The sequence below is a fragment of the Gallus gallus genome, chromosome Z (genome assembly GCF_016699485.2).
Source record: "Gallus gallus isolate bGalGal1 chromosome Z, bGalGal1.mat.broiler.GRCg7b, whole genome shotgun sequence".
Classification (NCBI taxonomy): Eukaryota; Metazoa; Chordata; class Aves; order Galliformes; family Phasianidae; genus Gallus; species Gallus gallus.
In genome coordinates, this window is record NC_052572.1 from 76,216,889 (window position 1) to 76,243,281 (window position 26,393).

General features: G+C 48.9%; 1 pseudogene; it reads right to left on the reverse strand.

Moving 5' to 3' along the window:
- Nucleotides 1–26,393, reverse strand: part of LOC112530544 — a 182,245-nt pseudogene that overhangs the window by 107,351 nt on the left and 48,501 nt on the right.

The following is a 26,393-nucleotide window of genomic DNA, read 5'->3' on the forward strand; positions in this document are numbered from 1 at the left end:
ACAGCAAAGCGCACTGGATTCCACCTGGCCTGCTCCTCCACAAGCCTCACTCCTGCCACACACATACCCTGCTCTGCAGACTCAGCCCCAAAGCCTGGCTGAGCATCAGCACATGCATCATTCTTCAAATGCCCCAGCCCAGCAGCAAGGGAACAAAGCGTTGCAACAGCTGAAACAAAAATGCTCGGGGACATTCCTGCTAGCGCTGAACGTGAACAAATCTACCACTGAGCAACAGGACGTGGGACAAACAGCAGAAAACAACCAACCTGCACAACTAACTCGTTGCCGGTTGGTCCAGATGTCTGTATGCTCCTTCCCACGGCCCAGGCCAAGCTTGCTGAGCTGCTCCTTTTTTGTGCAGGACGACAACGGTGCCCATGGCATGTGGTGGCTATGCACAGCATGCCTTCTACTTGCTTTTCCTCTCTACGTCTTCCATCACCAAACAGCACCTCCAATCTCTCCCGGCTAAAAAATCACTTGGGGAAAAAAAGAACTGGCAACCTGGCTTTTCAAATTACAACTTGATGCTTTAAAGCAGAAGCTCACCTAGCAAGGACACCTACCTTACACAAGCTCAACCTACACGGAAAAGTTATTCCACTGCGCCTGCACTCTTGGCACGCATTTTCAGCTGCAGTAGTCAGCCCAGTTCTCAGCACAGCTTTACCATCCACAGAAAGCCAGTTCACCGCCGCCATCTTTTTCTCTCTTCTGAAACACTCTACTGCTGCAAGAAGCAACGATTACAATCACACAATCACAGAACCGTAGGAGATGGAAGGGACCTCTAGAGATCATGGAACCCTACCCCCCCGCCGCAAAACAGGCTCCATACAGCAGGCTGTACTGTAGGCATCCAGCTGGGTTTGGAGTATCTCCAGAGAAGGACAATCCACAACCTCCCTGGGCAGCCTGGCTATATACCACCCCACCCATAACCTCCCCACAGCCACCTATAGCCACAAATCCTCCGATGGCTCACCACAGCCCCAGATCCCCCCTAGAGTACCCCTCAGCTCCTTATAGACCCATACACCTTAACAGTCCCTGCACAGCCCCCTACAGTAGCCCTATATCCCCCTGTAGCCTCCTCGCAGCTCCCAGTAGCCACAGCCCACCTTAGCCCCGGTTCTGCTTGGCTGCAGGGGGTCTGGGGTCACCGGGTGCAGCGCTGGAGGGGTTGGGGGTGGGGCACTGTTCTGATGCTGGCAGCAGCACTGTGGCGCTGGGGGACCCGAGGCCTCCATCCGTCCCAAACCAACGGCCCATCCCACAGCCCTCATCCCAATCCCACAGCCCAACCCCACGGGGGGTCCACGGGGGAGGAAAGGGCAGTGTGCTTGGGGGGCCGCGCAGGGCTCCTCTCCCTCTCCCGCTCCCGTTTTCCCGCACACCTCCGGCGGAGCTGTCCTCAGCACTCGCTCCCGTTGTGCCGCGGCTTCCGGCTCGGTGCTGCCCGGACAGCTCCGGCCGACGCCGCGCTCTCCTGCGGGGCGGCCCGGGCTGCCGGAGCGGTGCTTCGCTGACGAGAGCCGCGCCTGACACTGCCAGCTCCCAACGGCCGCTCGCGAGCACGGCGGCTCAGCCAATGGGAGCCGGCGGAGCTGCCGCTGAGCAATGAGACGCCGGAGGAGGGACAGAGCGGCCGCTGACCAATGAAAGCCCGGGGGAGGGACAGAGCTGTTGCTGACCAATGAGACGCCGGGGGAGGGACAGAGCTGCCGCTGACCAATGAAAGCCCGGGGGAGGGACAGAGCTGTTGCTGACCAATGAGACGCCGGGGGAGGGACAGAGCTGCCGCTGACCAATGAGACACCGGGGGAGGGACGGGCAGATGCTGCTCACGGGGAGCTCCTCCTGCCGCTGCTGGATGCTGATGCTGACAGGGCTGCAGATGCTCTGCAGGGCCAGCTCGTAGCTGGGAGCCACGAATGGACACAGCGGGAGAGACGAGAGAGCTGGCGGGGAGCAGCCAGGGCATCCCTCACTCAAAAGCATCACAAAGCCGCAGCCAGCAAGCTGGGCATGATCATGAGCAGCATCCCGGATGCTGGAGATTCTTTGCTACCATACACTACGGGAGCACAGCTCTCGCTGCAGGCATCCCACAGCCAGACAAAATGGGAACAAACCCGCAGCTCTGCTGCACGCACAACCCACAGCCATAGCCTTGCAACATGAGCTGCCTTGCTGTTGCTTGCATCCAGCCCAATCCCTGGGAATGAAGACTCAGCAGGCAGTCAAGGCATTGATCCAGCACCAGCGTGCTTTTATTCCTTAACAGCCAGGAGGGCCTTTTGGTGAGAGGTCCGGTGTACACAGGGGACTCATTCTCTCTGGTGAAGGAGAGAGGGGCTCAGATCTCGTGCTGCTGCCCGGTGCCTGGGACTGGAGCTCTGATTCTACGGCCCCCTCCACCAGGCTCGGCTCCTCCTGGCTGACGCTGACCTGCTCCTGCATGGAGCTGCTGCTGTCGGGGCACTCGGGCTGTGCTTGGGCTGGGCTGCACTGCAATGGTGCCCCAGTCACAGTCCAGCTCGGTGACTGTTGTTTCTGGCAGGCTCAGGTCAGCGTCTTCTGCACAGCCAGGAGAGATGAGGGCTTCCACCTGGATGAGCACCTTCATTCCCTCACTGATGTTATATGGAAGGCTGTCATCTGAGCTGCAGCGATTTGTGCTCCCAAGCAGCTCTCCATTGATGGATGCACACAGTGAACCATCGCTATACGCTCTGGCTCTTCTGCGTGGACGAGGGCTCGGTTCACCTAGGAAGGAGTAGATACACAGGCAAACAGTTAGTGGCAAACTTGCACAAGCTGAATGATGAGAGTGGTTCTTGAGATTTGCTTATGCAGTGGCAGCAGGACAAAGCCAATAGGACAATAGCAACAGTAGGAGCACTGTCTCGAAAGGAACTGTTGCGCTTTTGTTGTGTGTCTTTCTCTTTTGTGTGGACTCCAAAGCCCTCGCAGAAAGCCTTCACCCTGTTGCAGTGTTACACAGTTTAAACGTGTGCCTGCTGATACAGAGGCAACACGGAGTCGCAAGGGTACTCTTCCTTCCATCCTAAGTGTCAGAAGGAATCATTCTGAGACATACTGCAGTGGTGCCCATCTCCTGTCTCTTTCCAAAACTACTCGGGGAAAGGCACGAGAGGGGTGTGCTCAGGCAGGTCCACATCTTGACTTCACCAGAGACACCAGATTTGGGAAAGAAAGACAGGGCTGAACCGAAGATGGTAGGCACGGGCTTGAATGCTAGGAAAAACAAGCTCACTGCAAGCATGAATTCGATGGCGCTGACAAGCAGGGTTTTGACAGCTGGATGTGCACCCTTACCTGCCAGGACCACCACCTCTGTTTCTGAGGGCTCCCTGGCATCGCACTGCAGTTGGCGTTTGGCCACAGAGGATGGTTTTCTGGGCCTGAAACAGGAACACCAACTGCATGCTGGGGATTCCTTCACCCTGCTGGGTGGACTTGGTCTGGAGGGAGAAAAGAGGGAGCGGTGTGAGTCGTGCATGGTGCAGGGTGAGGGAAGAGCTGCCCTGAGCTCTTGCCAACACTTGCTTGCTCCTAGCACTGCCTGGTTCCTGCTGAAACACAACTTAGAAGCTCGCTCTGATTCACACGGTTGACAGCAGTTCCATTCCTAGAGCTCAGCCCTGGAGTCTTGCTGGCTACATTCCCCTCAGCCATGTCAACCCAGATGCAGAGCATGCCTGTTAGTTGAACCTCAGAGTCCAAAGGGAGGGGACATTCAGTACACCACCACACGCACCATTGTCGTCACATAGCTTCTGCAAGTTTTTGCTCTTGCAGTAGTGGAGAAAAAGCCACAAAAGCCCACCGAATCGAGTCTGATAGGAAGCTGCTGGAAAAGAAAGTCCTCTTTACCTTTCAGATGGAAAGTGGATGACTGTGTGGAATTTCCCCTGTGCAGCTGCGGGGCCTTCTTCCACGTCCATGTCCCTGCTCTCTGTCACAGCGGGAGAGCTGCTGTGGCCTCCCCTCTGTGCCTGTGCCTCCTCCAGGGTGAGTAGCTTGGTGGAACGAGAAGACACCTGCACAGACTTGGGACCTGATGGAGAACTGCGCCCTGGAAGGGAAGACCACAGCTAAGAGGGAGGATCAGAAAGCAGCGGCACAGCCATCACAGTTCTGGGGGAGGTGCCGCACATCGATAGCCCCTCGATAGCAAAAGCATATCTCAACAATCCTGGAGAAGGCCTGCATTTGATCAAGGTGTCCCATCAAGACAAAGCTCATGCAGGAAGACGCTCACCTGCTCCATCTCCGATGCCTGATGTGGAGCTGGAGCAGAAGAGGACGTCGGTGTGGGTGATGAGGAATTCTACCACGTCCGACTGCCTCTGCAGTTCCTCGCAGGCAGCTCTTCCGCTGGCGCAGGCAGCCTCGTTCTGCTGGGATCTGTAGAAAAGGCAGATTGGAGAAGTCATTGACCCAAGATCGTTTCCCCACGTTTGGGCATTTGGGCAGCCAAAGGCTGTCCAGTTGGGCTCTGGAGACTTCCAGTGCAGTGAGCAAGCACTGATGCCACTGAAGACATTCTCCCGGGTGATCAAGGACACACCAGCCCCATCTGACAAAACCCAGAGAGCACAAATTGTCCTCCTCTCCAAAGTGTGCCCGTGGGGAGAACAGATCTAAGCCTTGTGCTGAGACGGAAAAAGAAGTTTACCTGAAGAGGTTGGGAGCCCACACAATCGCTAAGTTCTTAGCGGGCATGTTTGTGATGGAGCAGCTCCCAGCCAGACAAGCCAAGTGTCTCATGAGGTACTCCAGCGTCCTGGAAAGCAAGAGCCAAACCTTCAGCACCACTGAGCACACCGGGCTCACATTCACCAAACAAACCTCACTTCATGCCACTGCTTATTCTTGCTACTAGCAAGTAGATCAAGCTTTCCAAGTGCCACACTGCAGCACCAAGCCCCAGCACAGCACAGCTGCAGCCATCAGCTGCACCAGCCGTGCCCCCGTGCTCAGGAGCTGACCCAATCCATTCACCCCACGCAGCCATCCACCACTTCCACACACACAGGCATCACGTTGCCAGCGTGAGACAAAGCCTGCCATCGCATCATCGCCCTCTGAAGTGCAGCAGGGCTGAGCTCCCCAGACTGAGGGCAGCAGTTTTCTGACCTGTAGTGAGGCGCGGGCAGCTGCTGGATGACCTCCTGCATTCTGAGCAACCGCTCCTCATCTGTAGCGGCACAAACAGTGTCCTGGAAGAAAGCAGAAAGGGAATGAGACACACATCATGCGAGTCAAGCGTATGGGGCTAACAGAAAAAGGGCCTCAGAGCTGCAGAGGGCACTGCTGCTCCCATCTCCCACATTTCCAGTGGCAGGATGCACACACCAGGTGTTACGGTGCACCCGGTGTGCAGGAAGCACGAGCTGCTTGTTGTACAGAGACACCCACTGGATGTCCATCAAAACCCCAACTTCAACAGAAAAAAGACCAAAAAAAGGTGCGCAGGCATGCGTGTGTATGGGACAGGGAAGAGGGACATGAAGGCCATTGCCTTGTGCTTACCGAGAACTTGCCATGCAGCTGCTCAGGCAGCAGAGGGCTCGGCAGCTCCCTGAAGTACATCTTGCACAGGGAGCTCACGCTGTGAATGTCCCGGACGGTGAGCTCCGGAATCTGCTCCGACTCAAAGTCATGGCTGGAGAGAAGGACACAAAAACAGAGGGCTTGGAGAAAGAGGAAAACAACTCCAAAGCAAGACAACATACAGTCCAGAAGCACTCTTACCGCAGCTTCTGGATCTTGGACGCCACGCCGGACAGGCGGTAGATCCCCTGCACCACGCCGTGCTGCTCAATGAACTCAGCGCAGCTCTGCAGGACCTGGGGGACTACAGAACAAGGGCCAGTGCTTAGCTGAGCTCCTGATTCAAGTCCTGCTTCAGCCGCTGCCCCTGTCACATCCCATCCACTAAGCCCAGCCAGGCTACGGCTTGCCTCCTCCTCACAGGAGAAAGAAGGCTGTCGCAGACGGCGCAGACAGGCAGGAGCCGGGGACAAAACTGGACACGGACGTGTTCTTGGCTTTCAAGAAATGCCAGGACCTGCCAAGCAGCCTGCAGAAAGTAATTCTGGGGAAGCCAGAGACACTGCCACAAGTCCCATCACAGCTCCCACCGCAATGGAGGCGTGAGACCTCATGTCCAGAAGAGCTAGGAAACTGACGCACTACACTCTCTTGGGCCAAAAGGCTTCCTTGGTTTTCGGGCTAGCGTGGCATTGGCTTACACCTTTGGCTTTAAGCAAATACAAGTGTGCCGGTCTCCTATGAGCATTAGCCTCAGCTTCCCTTTCAGCCATCAACTCCCATTTCACGTTTCTCCACCGCTATCAACCTGCCCCTTGCTAGACACGATCTCCCTTTCTTTCATCTTTACATGCCCAACAGAGGGAGGAAGCTCTCAGGAACGGGCTGTTCCTTACCATCACGGCCAGAGTGGAGAAGATGCTCTCCCAGGTCACAGCCAAACACCCCTTCCTTCTCCTTCTCCAGCTCCATCTCCCGCTGCTTCGGTTCCTTTGGGCGGGCCTTCACGAAGGAACGAAGGAAGCTGAGGAGCTTGCCACGCTTCTTTGGCACTGCACAACAAAAGGAAGAAACCAGTTCATTTCAGGTTGGGCTCAGTGCGACCAGGCTGAGCGGAAACACATGCTACAGAGCGCGTCAAAGCGGCAAGAACATTGCCAACACTGCATTCTACAAGGATTCGAGCATTTGCCCAAGCCCTCATTCTCACTGCCTACAAAACAGCAGCCCTACGCCCCGTGGGATGCAGGAAGGATCATCAACACAGAGGAGAACGTGGGATGGATAAAGGAGGTATTCAACACAGAACACACCCAGAAAAAGACTCCATGTGACTTCCCCGCGCCATCACATGTAACATCCGTACCTGGCTTTGGCGCTGAGTTGATGAGGGGCTCAGGAAGTTTTCCACTAATGAGCTCCACGCACTCACCGGGGAAAAACCCAACCTGGAACAAGAAAAAAAGAGGGATGGAATACTGAATGCAGCATTTCTCAGGCCTCAACTGTTGCACCAAGAAAGAATGGCCTGCAGAAAAGTAACCCTCATTCAACATTTGCAGCCAGAAGACCTACAAAAGCAATACTTGTTTCCGCACAAGAAGGCTCTGTCCTCCGTGCCTGTACTAAGGACAGAGATGGTCAACTCCTGACTGCGTATTGAGCACGAGAGGTTCTTGCTTCTAAGTCACATGAGGAGACAGTTTCCTACCCAAGCCCAGAGCCAAAGGGAAAGGCCTCTGACAGCGACACAGGGAAACTGTTGACGTCCAGAAGCCACCCTGTGCGGGTAGAGCAGCTTGAAGCTGATGTTCCTGACATGACTGCAATTGCGCCCAGGAGTCTGAAGCTCGTGCCTACCTGAAAGCCACACTTGCCTCTCCACCAGGGGCTCTGCTCCTTTGCTGGCATAGCAGTAATGCACACCAGGTCTCCCACCTGCAAGAGATGGAAACATCAATCCCAGCACAGCTGGGAGGAAAGCACAGCTGAGATGACGCCATTCTTCTGCACTGCCAAAGAGCGCACAGCTTGAGAGCAATTGCACCGGGGCAGCTCTTCAGGCATTTCCCGTGGGAAAGCTGAACGTGGAGGTACATGAGCCGCTGCCTTACACACCAGACAGAATACAGTGCAAGCATGCCAAATCAAAACGTCTTTTAGACATGGCTGAACTCCTCCCTGCGTCCAACCCAGTGCAAGTCCTATCTGGACCTGCATCTTCTGGGCTTCGCCTCACAAGGCATTCTGAAGGTGTCTGAGAATATTCCTGATGCATTCACACGTTATACTCTTCTGCCCATGACAACAAGGAACGCCTTTAACTGCTTACCTCCAAGGAGAGCTCATCCGCTGCCTGGGCAACGTAGCTCTTAATAACATGGCCAGCAGCAATAGCCGGAATATTAAGAGATGACTCCTCATCGACCAGCAGAGGCTTCCCCTGGTTCTCAGGCTGAAACAGAGAGCACAGGCCATGGTGAGGAGCTGAGGACAAACAAGGAGGATTTCAGGGTGCCATCTCGATGCCACTAGCAAGGAAATGAAGCTTTTAAGGCAGCTCTTCAGGGACACCGAGAGAGCCGGAAGGATGCTCTCTCTCTTGAAAAGCAGGAGAGCACACCGGTGGCTCATTCTGCTGGCTCAAGGCAGGGAACAGAGACCAAGCAGAGCTTCACACTGTACCTCCGTCAACGCCCGGTCAGGCCCATCACAGCAGGCGCGACAAGCTGCAACAGAAAAGAATCACATTTCCTGTGCTCACACAGCACTGGATCAAGAGACTTCTTCAGAACTACTTCTAGAAACAACAACTGTGTGCAGTCTATCCAAACGGGACAGCCGTTGCAATACGCACCACTGGACCAAGTCGCTGTCCCTCTGCTAGCAGATGGGGACTCTGGCACAAAGCAGCAGATGCATTTGCCCGCAGCACGCTGAGAGCACAGTAGCAGGCCAGGGAGAGGTGTCGCTGCTGGGGCTGGAGCTGCTCCCCAGCCCCCGGCTCCCAGCAGCAGCCTCACTACCAGCGCCGGCCGCAGCCTTGCCCACACATTTCCTCTGCCTGCATGCCCGCTGTGCTCCCTACAGCTGTCGGGCACACTCACACAGCCAAAGCATGCACGCTTGTGCCCCTGGCTCATGTTGTGCAGCTCTGCACAAACTGCGGCTAGGGCTCTTTGCCTAAGGGATTGCCTTCCTTCACACTAGCTGCTCCCAGCACTACAGGCAGCATCCTGCTGAGGGTTGAGCTGGAGAGGAAGTGGAAAAAACCCACACGTGACCAGAGCTGCATTTCAGCTGGACGAGGCTGTGTTACTACACACGGTGTGACTAAACACGGGCTGCTGAACCATGTGGCAATACAAAACGTGGCACGTACCTGGCAAGAGATCAGAACAAGGGAGAAGAAGATCCTCGAACCCGCAGCCGTTCCTTGTCACTTTGCTCTGATCTTCCACGAGCAAAAGCTGCACCAAGGGAGCAGGCGGAGGGTGGGGAGGGGACAGAGAAAGAGCAGGTCAGTGAGCTTGCACAATTGAGCAAAGGGAAGAACCAGGGAAGAACCCTGGCACAAATGCCATCTTGATGGATGGCTTTGGACTGGATGGCCCGGGGGAAAATGGCCTCTGACGGTCAAGACTAAGCAATATGATCCTAGGAGCTCCGCCAGCCAGAACTTCTCAAGCCCTCAATGCCCACCCGTCTATCCCGCACCGTCTCAGCTTACCTACAAGGCGCTGCACAAGACGGGATGAAGACGAACGGACTCAATCAGTGCACAAGTGCAACAAGCCACGTACTCACGCCGAGCTCAAGCGCTCCAATGAAGGGAAGCAGCACACGCTGCTCCTCCCCTCATTCTAGCCGCTTATGACATCACTAAGGGCCACCCGGCTGCTCCACCATGGACGGACAAGGTGGGGAGGCAAGACCACGTCACAAGACCACAGGATTCCAAAAGAGCACCCCAGAGTTCGAGAAATTAGTGCGTGGATGGAATTCCATCCCAGCCAAATCCTGGAGAAGCTGGCATGAGGTTGTCGGGACCAAAGTGCAGGACCCGGCGCTTGGTGCTGTTGAGCCTCTTGCTGGGCCTATGGCAAATCCACACTAGGGTCCTCCTTTGCATCCACGGGCGGCTTAGAGCAGCCATCTCTTTCACCTGGATGGAAATAAAGGAAGAGAAACAGCACTACTACCAGCCTGCTTTGCCAATTTCTTTCCTGAGTGCATTTTTGCCTTTTGGCTTCCACGATGACCTCATTTCCTCCTCCTTTTCTTTGGGGGGAAGCTGCCCCCCGTGCCTGAGCTTCACATGAAACATGACACTAAGACAAACGCTTGCCCTGGGTGCAGGGTGGCTGTGCTTTGCCAGGTATACTAGCGGGCTAGGAAGCGTCACGTGGCAGCTCCAGGCCCAGTCTGCATTCAGTCACTGTGGCCACAGCTGCTGCCTCACCGCCAGAACGTATCTGAGGGTACAGATGGACGCAGGCAGTCCTGCTCCTTCTGCAAAGCCCTCCTCTGCACAGCCCGTTAGCTGCTGATCACTGCTACGCCAACCGGGCTCCCCTTTACAGCAGCCCTGGGATAAACACGCCTGTACTCTTCCGTGCAGCAGCGAGCTCCAGGGATGAAGCAGCACAGAGGAAACCAACAGCATCTACTGCTGCTGAATCCACCAGCTCCTTCTGTCCACCAAGAGTAATACCAAAGCACAGAACACAAGTGGGATAAGCGCGTCTCGCACACGGACAAAGGGAATCAAAACAGCTTCGTCAAGAAGAGCTCGTTGGGTAAACCCAGCCTCAGAGACACAAATGCATCTGGTTCCAGTAAATATGACGGCACCTTGGTGATGAAACGCAGTTCTGCTGCTCGGAGAGCACGAAGCATGCTGTGTTGACACACACAGCAGCGCGATGCCCAAGCTGAGCACGCAAACCTCCCCAGCACCCCTGGCCAATGCTGCCAGGGAAATGCAGAACCTGCAGCCCCACATGTCTCACTGCACGGACACTGGGGGGCTGCCTTAGTCTCAGGTGGGATCGATTTTTCTACAGTCTCTCTTATGATGCTACAACAGTGAGAACACTCTCGTGTTTACAATTTCTGAGAAGCAGACTTGGACAGAGCCAAGGCCATTCTCAGCAAAGCTCTCAAGAAGGAGCTGGGAGGAAACCAAATGAGGACAGCTGATGTCAACGGGCCAAAGGGATATTCCATACCATAGGACATCAAGTGGAATGGGTTTTGAATAGGGTGGTAGTTCATCTCACTCTCTTCTTCTGCTTGCCCATTGGTTGGGAGGTGCTGAGCCTGTGCTTCTACATCACTCATTAGATACACTCAATGATAGATAGATAGGTAGATAGATAGACAGTCAGATAGATAGATAGATAGATATTCATAACTTCTGTCCTTTCCTCTACCTTTGGAAAGAGATTTCTCTCAACACATGTGTTCTACCTTCTTTTTCTTCCCCCACAGTTCTCTCCCCCATCCCACCGGGAAGGGGTGAGTAAGCAAAGGATGCTGTGGTGCTGAGCACCCACCGGCTTAAACCACAGGACGGCCGAGGGGCAATGGCAGCAGATGTGAAGTGCACTGTGGTCACTTGGAAATGAATGTGGTCTTGACGTACACAAGCACACTGTTTCACTTTCCAGAAAACAACCTATGGTGTCAATGAAACATGGCCCTCACTAGGAACATTTGCAAGGATGCCTTCAATGACCGAGGGCATCGCACGCCATGAACGTCACCCTGCTGACACAATGGCATTGCAAACACAGCAGCAACCCCTGGCACCGATACCTCCGGGTACAACAAGCACGGGGCACTGGGCTGCTTTGGATGCAGTTTCAGCACAGACCTGAGGTCTTCGTGGAAAGCGCCTTGCAGAGCACATCGTGTCCTGCACCAGGCAGAGCGCTGCGCACCTCTCATCTTTCCAAACTTTGGGGTTTTGAAGCTGCACATTGTTTCTTGGGAGTTTGTCCCCCACAACTCCAGAGCACTTTCAGCTGCTTCCTGGTGATTCACAGCTTGCACAGTGCCAAACACAACAAAGAGAGGAGGAAAGAAAGAAGCAAAGGCCATGGCTATGCACAGAAGCGTCCGGGAAGAATTCAGCTCCAGAATGAAACCTGCACAAGTCAACTCAACAGATTCCAAGGAATTCATTGACATCTGACACAATTTGCAACGCCAGAAGCACTGCAACACCAACAGCACCGTACTCAGAAAGCAGCACATCCAAATCAGCCCCCTTGCCCTGCTCTACCCGCTCAGCCAAACACAGAAATCAAGATGCTCTTATCCACACGTGCAAACCTGGGGGCGAGTAGTAAAAGGCTCACTGGGCCATGGGCAAAGCAGGGAGCAGATAGGCAGGAAAAAGGAAGGAGTTGAAGACCAGCTCTCCTACACCAAAGACAGGGAGAGCTGAGTCAGCACCACGGGAGGACTTACGACACAGCTTGAGAGCTTGCAGAGACCTGAGGTTGCCAAAAGAGGCTGCCAGGGTAACTCTCACCAGTCTTTTGCAGGGCTGTTACAGATGCTTCTGATGCTGACTTCCATAGCCCTGTGTCATTGGTAGAAAGCACATGTGAGGAATGCTCAATTGGTCTGGGTAACGCTTCTATGCTTCCAAGGTGAGGACTGAAACAAAAGGAAAAAAAAAAACATGAAACCCTATGACATTTGCCTCTCTACTGCTGCTGTCAGCGTGACATCTAAGATGAGCATTACGCGTCCCTGCACCCGACTGAAGATTCATCCAAGTCTGTGTTCCACACAGCTCCATCCCAGTGCCAAAAAGAAACCCGTACAGAGATGTTTAGATGATTCTTTGTGCAGATACAGGTGCAGGTGCATGTGCATTCTCTACAGCAAGAAATAGCAATTTCTCAAGCAGTACGACGGTACTGCTGGCCTGCTGGGCATTGTTAGCAGCAGTTCCCAGAACATCTTGCGCCACCAAATGCAGCACACTCCTTTTTTTCCACACGCCCTTCGTTTCTCTAAGCAGCGTCAAATACCCTCCACTTCAAATCCACCCATCAGATAATGAACAGAGCTCAGAAGGGGTTAGGAGTAGAGCGACACACAGCTCCGCTTCGCGCTGAGGGCAGTTTTGGCCCTCCGAGCTTGCCGTAGCCACCCTGCGCTCTGGCGCCGGCGGACCGGAAGTACTCGTAGTCACTATGGCGGCCGCCTGCGGGGGGTTTGAGCTGCGAGGCTGTGGGGAACGGTGCCTTTTGAGAACGGTGTTTTTCTGAGCGTTTTATCTTCACCGGGTGGTTTTCTTCCTCGATGTGTCGAATGAACGGCGATGGAGAGCACACAGAATTCCAGCCTCACTCGAAGCCCGTCATCATTGACAAGCAGAAGCAGAGAGAGGAGAGGAGGTAGAAGGGGTAGGCCGCGGTGGGGGCCGCCCTCAGATTCCTCAGGGCTCTGAGGCATTGGTACTCGAAAAGTGCGTGTCGGAAGGTGACAGAGACACGGGCCCTGCCTCTGCCTTTGCCTCACATCTCGAGGTCAGCTGGGAGCTGAGTGCACGTATTTCTGTTTGTGAAATGGAATTCCTCTTGTGCTAAGCATTTTTCATGTCTCCGCAACACACCTGCACTGCTTTAAGCGGCGGAGTGTTTACAGTGGCGGTGCTGCCTCTGAGAGGAGAGTGACGATGTGATACGTTGCACACTGGGGGTATTGGTCAACAGTTGGCTGCACGTACCCAGCAGTGTGCCCAGGTGGCCAAGAATGCCAGCAGCATCCTGGCCTGTGTCAGAAATAGTGCAGTCAGAAGGACTGGTGAAGTGATCTGCCGGCTGTTCTCAGCACTGGTGAAACTGCACGTCCAGTACTGTGCTCAGTTTTGGGCCCCTCACTACAAGAAAGGCACTGGGGCTCTGGATCGCATCCAGAGAAGGGCAACAGAGTGGTGAAGGATCTGGGGCACAATATTATGGGAGTGTCTGAAGGAGCAGGGAGTGTTCAGTCTGGAGGAGATTCAAAGGAAACCTCATTTCTCTGCACCACTACCTGAAAGGAGGTTGTGGCTGCGTGGGAGTCAGCTTCTCCTCCCAAGGAGCAGCAGGAGGACAAGAGGTGATGGCCTTCAGTTGTGCCAGGGGAGGTTCAGGTTGGATACTAGGAAAAATGTCCTCTCGAAATGCCCAGGCAGGTGGTGGAACTGTTGTCCCTGGAGGTGTTCAAGCCATTCCCTGGCTCTGAGGCCAAGTCTCCATGCTGTCTGAAACACAGTGACCCCATGCAAATAATCTGTTGGTAGTGGCCCTCTGGCCAGTACTGTGTCAGGAAGCGTGCCTTCAACTTAGCTGCCAGACAGTTGAACTCCAGAGCATAAGGAGATTTCTATGGCACAGTATAATTCATCGGAGCAGAAAAGAGTTTTAAGAGTCCCCTTAAGCTTTGCCAACACAAGATAACCACTTGAATGTGGTGTCTCCTGTAGGCTCTCTTCAGCTGTTTGAAAAAACAGTAGGAAAAAAATTATTATCTTTTACTATCAAGCGATGAAAGAAGTGTTTTTTTCATCTGTGTCTCATTTAGACCATGAAGAAATTTTCATCTGTGTCTCATTTAGACCTTGAAGAAATTCCTGTAAACAAGGCAGGAGTTTAATTTTTTAGTGGGAACGTAGGCGATAATTTAGTTAACTTTCTGACTGATACAGGGATTATATCAGGATGGTGAGCAGTCACCTGGGGTTTCTGCAGGGCTCCATTTCAGAGCCAGATGGAGGACTGCATCAGGGAAGGGTCAGGATGGAAAAGCTTCTGCACCGGAGGTTGACCGTGCACAGAACAGGTTGCCCAGGCCCAAATATGCCAGAGTGCAAGGAGCCTTTGGACACCACTCTCAGACATAGTGTGGCTGGTTTTATGTGGAGGCAGGGGTTGGTTTTATGGGGAGGCAGGGGTTGAAGTCCTATGATCCTTGTGAGTCTCTTCCAAGTGGCCATTCTACAATGGCCTGGAAGGCTGTTAAACAGCTTTTGGTTGTGGTAGTTATCAAGGTGATACAAGCATGTAACATCTGGTACCTTAATGCTACTCCTGTAGCGAAAGAACATTCATAACCAAAGTAGGTAACTTAGGAGGCATGCAAGGAGTAACGGCCTGCAGATGCCTCTGTATTACACTGTGCAGACAGAACAGCCAGCGCTATGGAAACTTAATGCTACTGATGTGGGGGGTGGAAGGAGCAGTTAGCAAGATCTGCATCTCGGAAGGTCTGGCAGGCTGGTAAAAGAATGCTATCCAACTTAGCTTACAGGGAAAAGGAGGAACGGCTGCTGTCCTATTCTTCTTTCCTTAGTAAGTAACAGAGTTAGAAGTGTAGAAGAGAGTTAACAGCATATCAACTTAAGGACGGTGTAATAAATCAGTGTTATTTAGGTACATGAACAAACATAACAGCCACACAGACCCAAAATCCCTTTTCTCCCACTGGTGTCCAGTAGTCCCTTAGTTTGCTGACAGATCGGGCTGCTCTCTTCTCTTAAAGCAGCACTTGTCTCACTGCTTTGCTTCACAGTCAGAATTCTGACCTTCTGACCTTTTAATACCTTTTTTCTTTTTTTAAAAAAATCTTTCCCTCTAGCTGCAGGTCAGAATGAAACCTCAACCATGGTCAAAACGGTGGGAGAGGCCGAAATACAACATAAAAGGAATAAAATTTGAGCTACCCGAGAAAAAAATGAAGGAAGCACAGAAGTGGAAGCAGCCCTGGCTGGAATTCGATATGCTGCGAGAGTATGATACTTCAAAATAGAGGAAAAAATACGGAGGGAAGCGAGTGAAGAGCTGAACAAGTAACAGCTTTGAGTTCAATGTAAGAATTGTCAGTTTTCAAGTTTCATATGCAAATAAAAGACAGTGAAATTTCAGCAGTTCTTGTCTGAATGTTAAACTGTCCCTTCCTGAAAACGGTGTTACAGTGTGTTCAGCCCTGCTTCTGCCTTCCCTTCTAAATCACAACTAACAGAAGGGGTTTGCAGTTACTGTGTTGTCACTTCCAAATAACTGTTTCTTCTGCCTTTGCCAAGTAGACAGGGGCCAATTGTGAAAATGCTTCACTCAGTAGGTTCAGAAGGGGGCTATGGCAGGGAAGCAGATGTACAGAAGCCCAGCTGGACAATCTGAGTGTAAGTGCTGCTTAGCTGTCCTGTAAAGGCACTTTTGAAATGACATCTGATAAAGCACCAATAGTAACCTGACAACAAAGCAGTAATACCAACGTTTTGAAACCAGCTTGCAAGAATGAAGCCAGATTAGCTGTTACTCCAGTCAGATTGTGTGAATGGGTGCAAGATTCACCACAAAGTGGCACAGTAGTTTCTCAAGGATTCTCAACTGGGATGGGGCTTCTGAGCTCCAGTAAAAATCGCCTTCCCCTGCTTACCAGTCATGACAAGTGACGTCTGCAGCCACTGGAAGAAGCCTCTACACAGGTAAAGCGTGATAGAACCTATTCCAATTTCACAGCAGCACAAGACTAATTTCTTTGGGAGCAACTTTCAACATGAATAAGGAAGCAGAGGAGACAAAAGCAAGCACGGAGATCACATGCTTCAGCCGATTACTTATCAGTTGTATTTTCTTTGCACTCAGGAAAGTAGAAGTACACAATTACTTACAACAGAACTCCTAAATCCTGCAGATAATGAAGCGCCAGGAGTGCCAAAGTTTTTTTCCATACTTCACATAACATTCCTGCCGTGTTGGAGACTTGAAAGCGTTAAAAGTCTCATTAACACAAAGACATCTTTACTTTTCAAAAGAATTGCTTTGCTTTTATTTTAAAAGTCATTGTTGTCTATAACACTGATGAATGCTATTTACAATTAAAATAGTTTACAAAAATACATATTCTGTAATAAAAAACAACAGAAAAACCACAGGGAATAAAAGCCCCCAAGAGTTAAATGGAAGACCCATACATAACATTTTAGAGAAGCAGGCAATAGCAAACTTAGCAGAATTTGTGGCGCACTGCTGTTTCTACAGTAAAACATCCTTTTTATTCTGCAGCAGTAATATTTACTGCACATATACGAAGTTACACAACATTAGAAATCTAACATGGGTACAACAAAATGAGGTTTAATGGGTCTTACAGGGAAGCAGAAGGTAAATGTCCTTAGAGAGCCAATTACTAGAAGGTAATTGATCTTCTATCAGTAGATGTTCATAGATCAAACTTCTCACTGCATGCAGAATTCCTGCTTCTGTGTCGGGATCAAAAAGCTATGAAGAACTCACTGTGAGTTTGGTAGAGTTATCTCATTAAGTGGACGATAAGTTAGAGTTCAGTGACTCCTGGGTCAAGTGATTTGGTGTGGTACTGAAAACAGCTTGTGAAGTTGTCTGCTCACCAGCAGTGGTAACGTTACAGGCACTCACTGCAGTCATCCTTCCCAAAAGAACAAAGCAATGAGGCTTCGTCATATATTTCAGAACACCTGCACTTCACACTGACCATTGTGATTCTATCTAGCAGTAGATGGCATCAGAAGACATCTGGAAAAAAAAAAATATTTCACAGTAAAACAACTGCAGGCAGTCCACTCATTAAACATGACCACTTTTTTAGAGTGAGCATCAGGCTTGTTTCAGTAAAAGAACTGCTGCTTCAAAGAAATCCTTATTTCCTGATCACAGATTTAAGATGTTCCCGTTTGCACTCTTCTATGAGCTCTTCAGCAATACGCAGAGCCTTGACTTTCACCAACAGGAGAACAACTTCTTCAGTTTCATCACTATTACAAAAACAAGTTGACATAGCAACACATTCACACCTGACTTCAAAATCAATAAAGCTAAAACGTGCCTTGAGCTACACTGACCATTAACTGCACCCAACATCTAGAGCCTCAAACTAGCCTGAACTAGTACTGCAAAAGCGATCCATTTTACATTATGGATTGCATCTTTAGTTCTACGTAGATGTTGGAAGTACATCACTAAAAGTGTTAAACGCATGAGGCTTGAGGAATTTAAGAATCATAGAATCATTAAGGCTGGAAAAAACCACAAAGATCATCTAGTCCAACTGTCAACCCATCACCACCATGCCCATTGAACCACGTCCCTAAAAGAAATATGAACATAAAGAATATGAGGAAGTGCTGCATCCCAAAGAACATGTTGTTTGTTACCTGTGGTTATTCCTGTGAAGCATACGTACTCACTGAACCAAATGCTGGCAGAAGTTCACTGACTCGGGGAGAGTTGACCCACTTCCAAGATTTTGGAACCACCTTTCTGGGAAGCATGCAACCACCTGTTCACCCAGAGAGCATTCTGAAAGAAAAGAAAAAAGAAAAAAAAAGGCTTTCAATAACAAAAAAAAGCCTAGGAACCAATGCTTGCTTTGAAATTCTTTTATACACCAAGGTCATTAAAAAACAAAGAAACAAACAAAAAAACAACTTCAAATGTTAAATAATTACACTTCAGACTACATCTGTCCCCATGGAAATAAGACCTTTCACCTCTTTACACTTCTCTATGTTTTCTGGCCCTGGTGGTGTGCTGAAGAGGTTCAGAAGAAGGCAACGATTCAGCAGCTTGCTCAGTCCCACACCACGGACTGTGTCTTCCTGTACAGTCCCATCCCAAAGGAGAACCTTGGAGAGCACCTGCAGTAATGGAGAAACAGAACATGCATATCTGATGGCTGAGGGTGCATTAGAACCTCCTTTTTAAACTTAAAAGATACCATGTCCATCCAATCTCAGTACTCAAAAAACAGGATTTATTCTCTCCAAGCTTACTGCCAATTAGTCACTAAAAAACTACCGATCATAAATAATATTTTGAAGTAGATTAATTTTACATGTGCCTATGAGCTGTACCCTCATACATACACACATCACCCCCCAAGGAAAGAAAGAGCATGTTACCCTTCCAATTGGTTAACAATTTGCTAACACCCAAGAACAGAAAACAACTATGCTTTATTTTTTCAGAGAAAAGCCAGTGGTCAAATCTGAAGGTGTACACATGTACAAAGACACCAGAGGTGTGCACGTGTACAAAGACACCAAGCTCAGCAAGAAACAGGGATCAACAGCAATTGAGATCCAATTCTAAGTGAACATTGGAGAGAATCTGTGACAGAATGAAAAAACAACCACTACTGCATATGCTACATAGGATTAAACGCCACCAGCCTCACAACACAGGTAAGGTTGATAGCCTTGGTCCATAGCAGCAAAAAGATTCTTTTGTACTTGACCTCAGTATTATTCGTTAGCAAGAGTTGTCTTCAGTTACCTGTTATCACTGTAGAAATGACTATTTAAAAAGACTTAAGCCCAGCGTAAGAACATGGCTGGTCTCCCCCTCAACACAGAATGGTTAATGTCAAGGTAACTGTTAACCTCAAGGTAGTTCACCCACACAGACACAGGACGTGATCTTAGCAGTCACCAGTCAGAAAGCAGTCGCAAAGCCCACGACTACTGCATACTTCTCTGGAGTGTTTGGCAGGACACTTCCTTTTGACTGCATGAGCTGCTAGGAAAGTTAGACTGTAGGATGGCACAAACATCAAAACCTCATCAACTGTACTTCCTCATTAAAATAGTTCCTGTCCTCTTCTCGCCCAGCCCTTTGTGAGTACACTCCCATACAATTTCTGGGCATGGTTTAGAGGACATTCCCGATAGGCAGCCTGCAGATGATTACCTGCTTTAAAAGACAGCACCAATAGGGGCTGCACAACGGCAGTCTCAAACACAGATAAGTCACACTAATAAGCTGCTGAACAGATCCAAAGAGTTTAATACATGACCCGCAGTACTACTTACTCTGGGATAAACGGATTCATGACTTCACTCCAGAAAAAAAGAGTGGCAAACTGTCAGAAGATACCCAACACAAGCACATTTTCAACTGTTCTGCACATCACCACTTCTAAAGAGAACCCTGACAGCGAGGATGGAAAACAAACTGAAAGGAGAAAACTTCAATCTGCAGGGAAAGACCACCGGTCTCGCTTTTAGAAACTTGCATGTATTTGACAGGACATTTAAGTCAGGCAATACACAGTCTCAGAGGGTGATACCAGAATCTTATGTCTGTTTCGTGTCTGCCAGGTATCAGTACTAAGCTCCTTCTTGTCTTCTCTGCATCTGTCCATGACAAACCCTTACACAACAGCTTGCCCCAGGAGTGAATATGGCAAGTCCTCAACATTCCCAAATTCCCTGATTTCTCTACAGGAATGTGCAACATGGCAGCAGGAAGCCTCTGCAGAGCTGTCACCATGGCCTTGTTAGCACACACAGCAGGGGAACTGGGATGTTAATGTGTTTTCCTGCATCTAAACCTCATCTTTAGTACGAATCCAAACACACTCATAGAGGAAACGGATCTAAGAGGGAATTGAATCACAGGCATTCAGACATTCCTAACTCAGCACTTTAGACTGAATAAAGCTATACTAATACGCTTATACGCACATGCAGGGATTCCATTCTACAAGAGCAACACGGGCACTGTATGCACATACTGAGGAAACAGACCTATCCACAGAGTGCCAATGACTGATCTCATGGAAGGTTAGCAGGAACAGATGAGGAAATTAAAGTCTCTTGACTACGTATCAGAGGTGGGTGAGCATAAATAGCTCACTGACAAAAACAGCTAACCTTCCTATTAAAATACATTAAACTCTCAGGAATCAGATTTGACTGAAGATACATTTCCTCAAAGACGACAGTCTACTTTTAACTAAAATGATTTTCACAGACAAGATCGGTGCTTTTTCTTTACCTCAACAGCTGACCAAAACCGTCTGCCTTGGAATTTTGAACATGGCGATGATTTGTCTTCCACAGTGCTGGTCAGGAAAAGAGGAAGAGGAAATAAGGATTTTGTTTGACCTGAAAGTAAGACAAACAGACAATTCATCTCTTAAACACCAATGAATTACAATTATGGAGTTCTTTCATATGAGGAAACAGCTGTTAACTGAAACTCCTTGCAATACCCAATGGAATTAGCAGTTGGAAACACTCGAGTATGTGTTTAATGGATTCTCAGCAGAACAGCATTGCTTGTAACCAGACAAACATGCTGCATCAGGCTTAGCAACACTCTTCTCCCAGCTGTGTCTTAACCCCACACCTACCAGACTCTTACCAGTTATCCCCTCTCTAAGAGCGTCCAGCAGTAAGCATCAGCAATATCAACTATTTCAGGAAAGAAAGGAGGAGTCAGGAGTAGAAGGGGGAGCAGACCACCACAAATAACACAAGCCCTCAGATACTCCAAGTTAAGATCACAAAACCAGACTCTGGGCTAAGAACTTTCCATTTATGAAAGCTTTTAGTTACAGGAGCAAAAAGGCAGTAAGTTGACTGCGTAGTTACTCTTGTCAGTTACTCTTGGTAACTATTCCTACAATTAAACAGTAGAAGGCACATTTGTTCCATTTGCTCATGGATGTCTACAATATATTTCACCCACGCTTCTGGGGAAAAGGTACAGAAAAATAGAACAAAGGCCAAAAAAAGAGGTTAGGTTGCAGGTAGACTTGGTGGTCTTTAAGTTCTTTTCCAGCCTGAGCAGTTCTATGATTTTATGACTAAAAATAAAAATTTTAAAAAGTAAATAAATAAATTCCCAGGGACAGCTTACCTTTTCGGATACAGAGGGATAAAGACATCCTCCTCTACAGACTGCTTCATCCTCAGGACAACCGTGTTAATCAAATTCTGTCAAAAAAAGAAAAAAAGAAAAATATTAACACATCCTCACAAGAAAAGGATCTCACCTTCCACTTACAACGGCATTAAAGACCTGTGAGCAAGTCTCAGCTTTAACCATCTTTTTCTTTTTCTTTTTTTGATAAAATCCTCTTGGATAACGAGATTAATGTATTTACCAGCTATGAAGTTCTATCAAAAAAACCACAACAAAGCACCACAGCTACTATACAAACACAATCTTATCTAAAGCTTCTTCCTGAAGTCAAGTGTGGCGACTGCATAAACGTTTGTTATTATTTCTTTTCATGCTAAGGGCCTAAACATCAACTTAGTTTCACCTACTTTATGCTGGATAAACTCCCAGATTTACATAAGAATAAAACCAGAACTGGGCTAAGTGTATGTTACAGTGAATATTTACAGTGAATGCATACACTGCATCAAGAACTTCCTTCCCCATTACCACAACAGCCTTGACCTGTTTTGCCTGACTGCAATCCCTTCTGGACAGGACTTGTTTTACAAACACGTTATCGCAAAGCTGTGTAAGGTTCTCAGTCTGTGAAGTCGATAAAGGATCCCACACATTCTCGGCAAATGCTGAAAAACAGGAATTATTCCATTCATGATATCCAAGTGGCTATCTGCTCTAGTTTCAAGGAAGCAAACATTCAAAAAGCTAAACCTTTCATTTGCAGTAACCTTAACAAGTAATTGTAACTATCAACATAATTTTACATTACCACTTATTTAAGGTTTCATTACCTAGCTGCAGCGAATGTTCTCAAGACAACCTTAATATACCTGTAATTTTTGGCAGGATAGTTTTTTCAATCACTCTAGGCAAAACTTCTTCATCAGGATCATCATCTCTTTTTGATTCAGACGGCTTTTTGGCATCGCTGAATCCTTCTACAGCTCTGAACCAGGGCATCTCTTTCAGGTCTGTAGAATTCTGCTGAAAGATCATTCCCATTCGTTGTTCAGCTGTCAGGTTCGAGAGAAAAACTCCATGCAGAAATATATCTAATGATACCAAAAGATTCTCATTTAACAATTTTACATGGATTCTAATCACGGAATGGACCAAGGCAGCAAGCTAAAACTGAATGTAAAGCTAGATTGCAGAGGGTAGGGCTGTCAAAATGTCAGCAAACAGCTCCACATTAATAAAGATGCAAGTGATTCATATAGAAGCAGCCTGACAAGAGGAAAAGATGCACTCCTTCTAGTTAACAACACTTATCTCAAGCTCTGGAATGCCTCTATAACCCACGGCAAAGCTCCTGTACAGAAGTCTTCCCTGCAAGCAGCATGCCCCCGTCCTGCACTCTGGCAAAGCCTTTTTCAGGAAAAAAAAAAGATACAGAAGACCACAAAAAGACTTCTGCGGTTTTGAACAACTGCACAGATTTAAATACCCACTACATTTCATATTTTGTATGTCTCTTAAAAGCTCAGACACGAAAATCCTTCTTCTGTTATTCAGCAAATACGCATCGTGCCTCTCCCAGCTCCTCGTGACCTGTTCACTAAGGCAGTTCAAATCTCAATTTGAAATACATTCCAACTTTGGACAAAAAACTGATTAAACTAAAGAAGCCTACAATCTTACCTATTCTTCCTAAGGCATCGGTCAGAATTGTTTAAATGCATTAATTCTATGCTGTAGAAAATAAACGATACACCATTCAAAAGGAGTATTTCTTCACTCTCCCTTGAAAATCCTTCTCAATATGGGAGGAATTTTGCTCTCATATCCTGACCAACCTTTGCTCTTCTGGAATTCAGTCACCTCTGTCAGAGCCAGTTCTTCATCACTCGGCATGCCTTCGTGGTGACCAGCTGTTTGTGAACGCTCTCTCAGCTGCCGCCTGCAAGTCCTGCATTCTGTAATGAACTCAGGTGAGTTATTCACCATGTACATACGTAAAAGAAATGATACTTTCAATCATTGATTGCTCAATGATATACTAAGAACACCCGGTGAGAGCAATAGCCTAAGGAAACACAGTGAGGAAGCAGAAGTAAGTATGCAACCCTAGAGACACAGACTGTAACAGTAAGGTACTTTGTGAGCTGCCAAAGGACATTAAAAGCATCTCTAGCGACCTTCACTTCACCACATTCATACTAGGAACTCCCCCCACCTGAAACACCAAACATCTAACATGGTACTCCATACTATCCCTGCCAGAGGTAGTCTGTAAGAAACTACTGCGCTCTCAAAGTCCATCATCTCAGTTCCATGTAGCTTACGCAACAACTTGCATAGAAACTGTGACTGCATCCAAGTCTCACTGGGGCTAAAAAACGTTAGTCCTGGCACCACATACCATAAGAGCATGCAAAATCAACAAGAAAATTATATTTATACCTATCATTTGCATAGCATACCTCTTGTATGTAAATATTGGCATTACTTAACGTTAAAGGTTAACAGTTTGCTTCAAGCAAAGTTTTATTACGTCGTTTTTCAACCAGTAAAACTCTTTAGTCCTTACCTGTGCCTAAACAGTGATGAGTCAAGGCACCAATGCAACTGGAACGGTTTCAGAGCTCCCAGTAACTTAAGGTCAGCAGCAGACCCTGACGTTCAAAATGTAGCACCTGGCCTATGCTGATAACAGAGGGTAGGTTAGATGTTCTGATGCACCTATGAACATTCAGATTCCAATCAGCACGAAGAAAACCCTCCATTAACAAACAGATGGTTTCCATGTACCTTGAGCTTTGGAAAGGAAAGGCATTTTTGCACGTGTGTGTATCATCTCCCTTAGTAATCACACAGATTTACCTTCATCCCTGTGTAAGTAACAGGAAGCAGATACACACTTACTACAGTTAGATGTAATTATACGTACCTTCGATGCTCACACGTTTTCAGAAGCTTCATCTTTTCATCACTCTCCAATCCATCATTACTTGGTTTGCCATTCCCAGCTACCAGAAGACAGGAACAAGACAAAGAGGTGGATGCAGAACACTGATTCTGCTTCTGCTCTTCATTTGGAGACTAACCAAAGTAAATAAAACCTCCTGATGAAAAATTCACAGTGTCCAGCGTAAAGCACAGTCAATATTATCAGTGAACTGTAGGACAGCTGTGGCTGCTCCCTCGTGCAGGGGGATTGCCAGGTCACAGCCTGAACCGGGAGGTGAGCACCTGAGTGAGCACAGGGAGGGACCCCAGATCCACCCTTCCTCTCTGCCCTTCCTGGTGACGCTTCCAGCTGTGCTTCCCAGAGTGCACACACACTCAGAGTCTGCATGCTTTGCACCCACCCCACCTGCACACCAGTTAGAACCAGAAAGGGCTACATCCCCGAGCTCACTCTTCTCAAGCTGCTGCCAGTTATCAGTCAATCCTTCCTTGTCCTCCTGTTCTACAGTGCCTGCGTCCCAAACAAAGGCTCCACATCACCTTCGTTTGCTTTACACCTTGTAACAAGTGATGGAATACCAGCTCACCGCTTCCCAGTCCTGGATGGAAACGGACAGTGCCTACCACACTCTGTTCCCAACAATGGAAAAGGCAAACTGAGCCTGCATGTTAAGTTCCAGCTTCCAAACTTTACACATGATTGCATTTAGATTTCAACAGTCAGCTCCCTACCGTCTCCTGTTATTTGTGTCCCCTTGTATGTATGTCCCAAATTACCCCTACTGATTCTTCAGTTCTACAGAGAAGTAGAAGCCAGAAGCATTTTCTGCTTGGGCTGTTCATCTGTATCAGCGTCAGCTGGCTTCAGTGCACACAAGACACAAAACCAGCTGCCCCTACTGACATACTGCAGCATAAGAAAACACAGCATTTCCATCAAATACAACCAGCAACACAACAGTTAAAAGCTCTCTTAAACACTCAAGTACAGGTTAATTTAATTATACCAATATTATAATTTATATATTTATATATATAATTTATACCAACTTAATTTAAGCTGCAGGCACAGAAGCATATCAGCACTTACCTTGTGCTCATTGCCCAACACAAACAATTGGAATCGCCTTCTTACTAACCTTATAACCCAAAAGCTTATGCTTACAGCTCTCACTAGTTATTAAATGAAATACCCCTGAAAAGTTTACATTTATTACAATTCTGCTTTTTAATTTTCTTAAAAAAAAAACAACAAAATCTCCTTCGGTATCTCATACGATTGCTCAGTTTGAGAAAGACTTTAACTGAACGCAGAAGCAGACTTTAATTTAACTTCCTTCCCTGAAGGGGGGAGCAGATTTCAATGAAAACAATTCAATTAAGATGAGCACTGAGAGGTGATGGGGATGGCTATCTCGGTAGCTGCAGATGCCTGACCCCACCGGTCCTTCTCACACGCTCCCTTGCAAGTTCCCATCTCCACCCAGGACATCTCAGCTGCCCACTGCCTTGTCTGAACGGGCTGAAGAGCCACGACAAAAGGACTGACAGCCCCACCTGCCCTGAGTCGCTCACCTTCCCGCTCCTCCTCCTCGCTCCCGAAGCTCAGCGCCGCCCCGCTTCCCCGCACGGCTCCCCCGAGGGCAGCGGCCGCTCCGCGGCGGTTCGGGCCGCCTCACGGGACGAGGCGGTGCGGGTCAACGTCGATCCGCTCGGAGTCGTCGTTTCCGCGCTCTCTGGCGCCCCCGCGTGGCCGATCGGCGGAATGGTTTGGAGTTGTCGGGCGCATGCTCGCTGTGACCTGGAGGACTAATCACAATAGAGAGCGGCGGATGAGCTGCACAGAGCGGTTACGAAGCCACTTCCGCATTCCTACGCGCACGCGTTGTGCCGCCTGCAGGACTGAGCAGCGGACAGCGGCAGTTCCGCGCATTGGCCACGAGGTGGCGGCAGAGACCGCGGAAAGAACTTGGACGGGATCGATGCGGCCCGCGGCGCAATCGCTGGCGGTCAGTGCTCTGTCGCGATGACGGGGGAAGAACACGGAATGAGAAGTGGGGGGCGGTGGGGGTGAAGACGAAGAAAACAGAGGGAAACTCCTCCAAACTCAGGAAAGCCGGGATAAGAGCTTTACAAAAAGAAAATAATAATAATAATAATAAT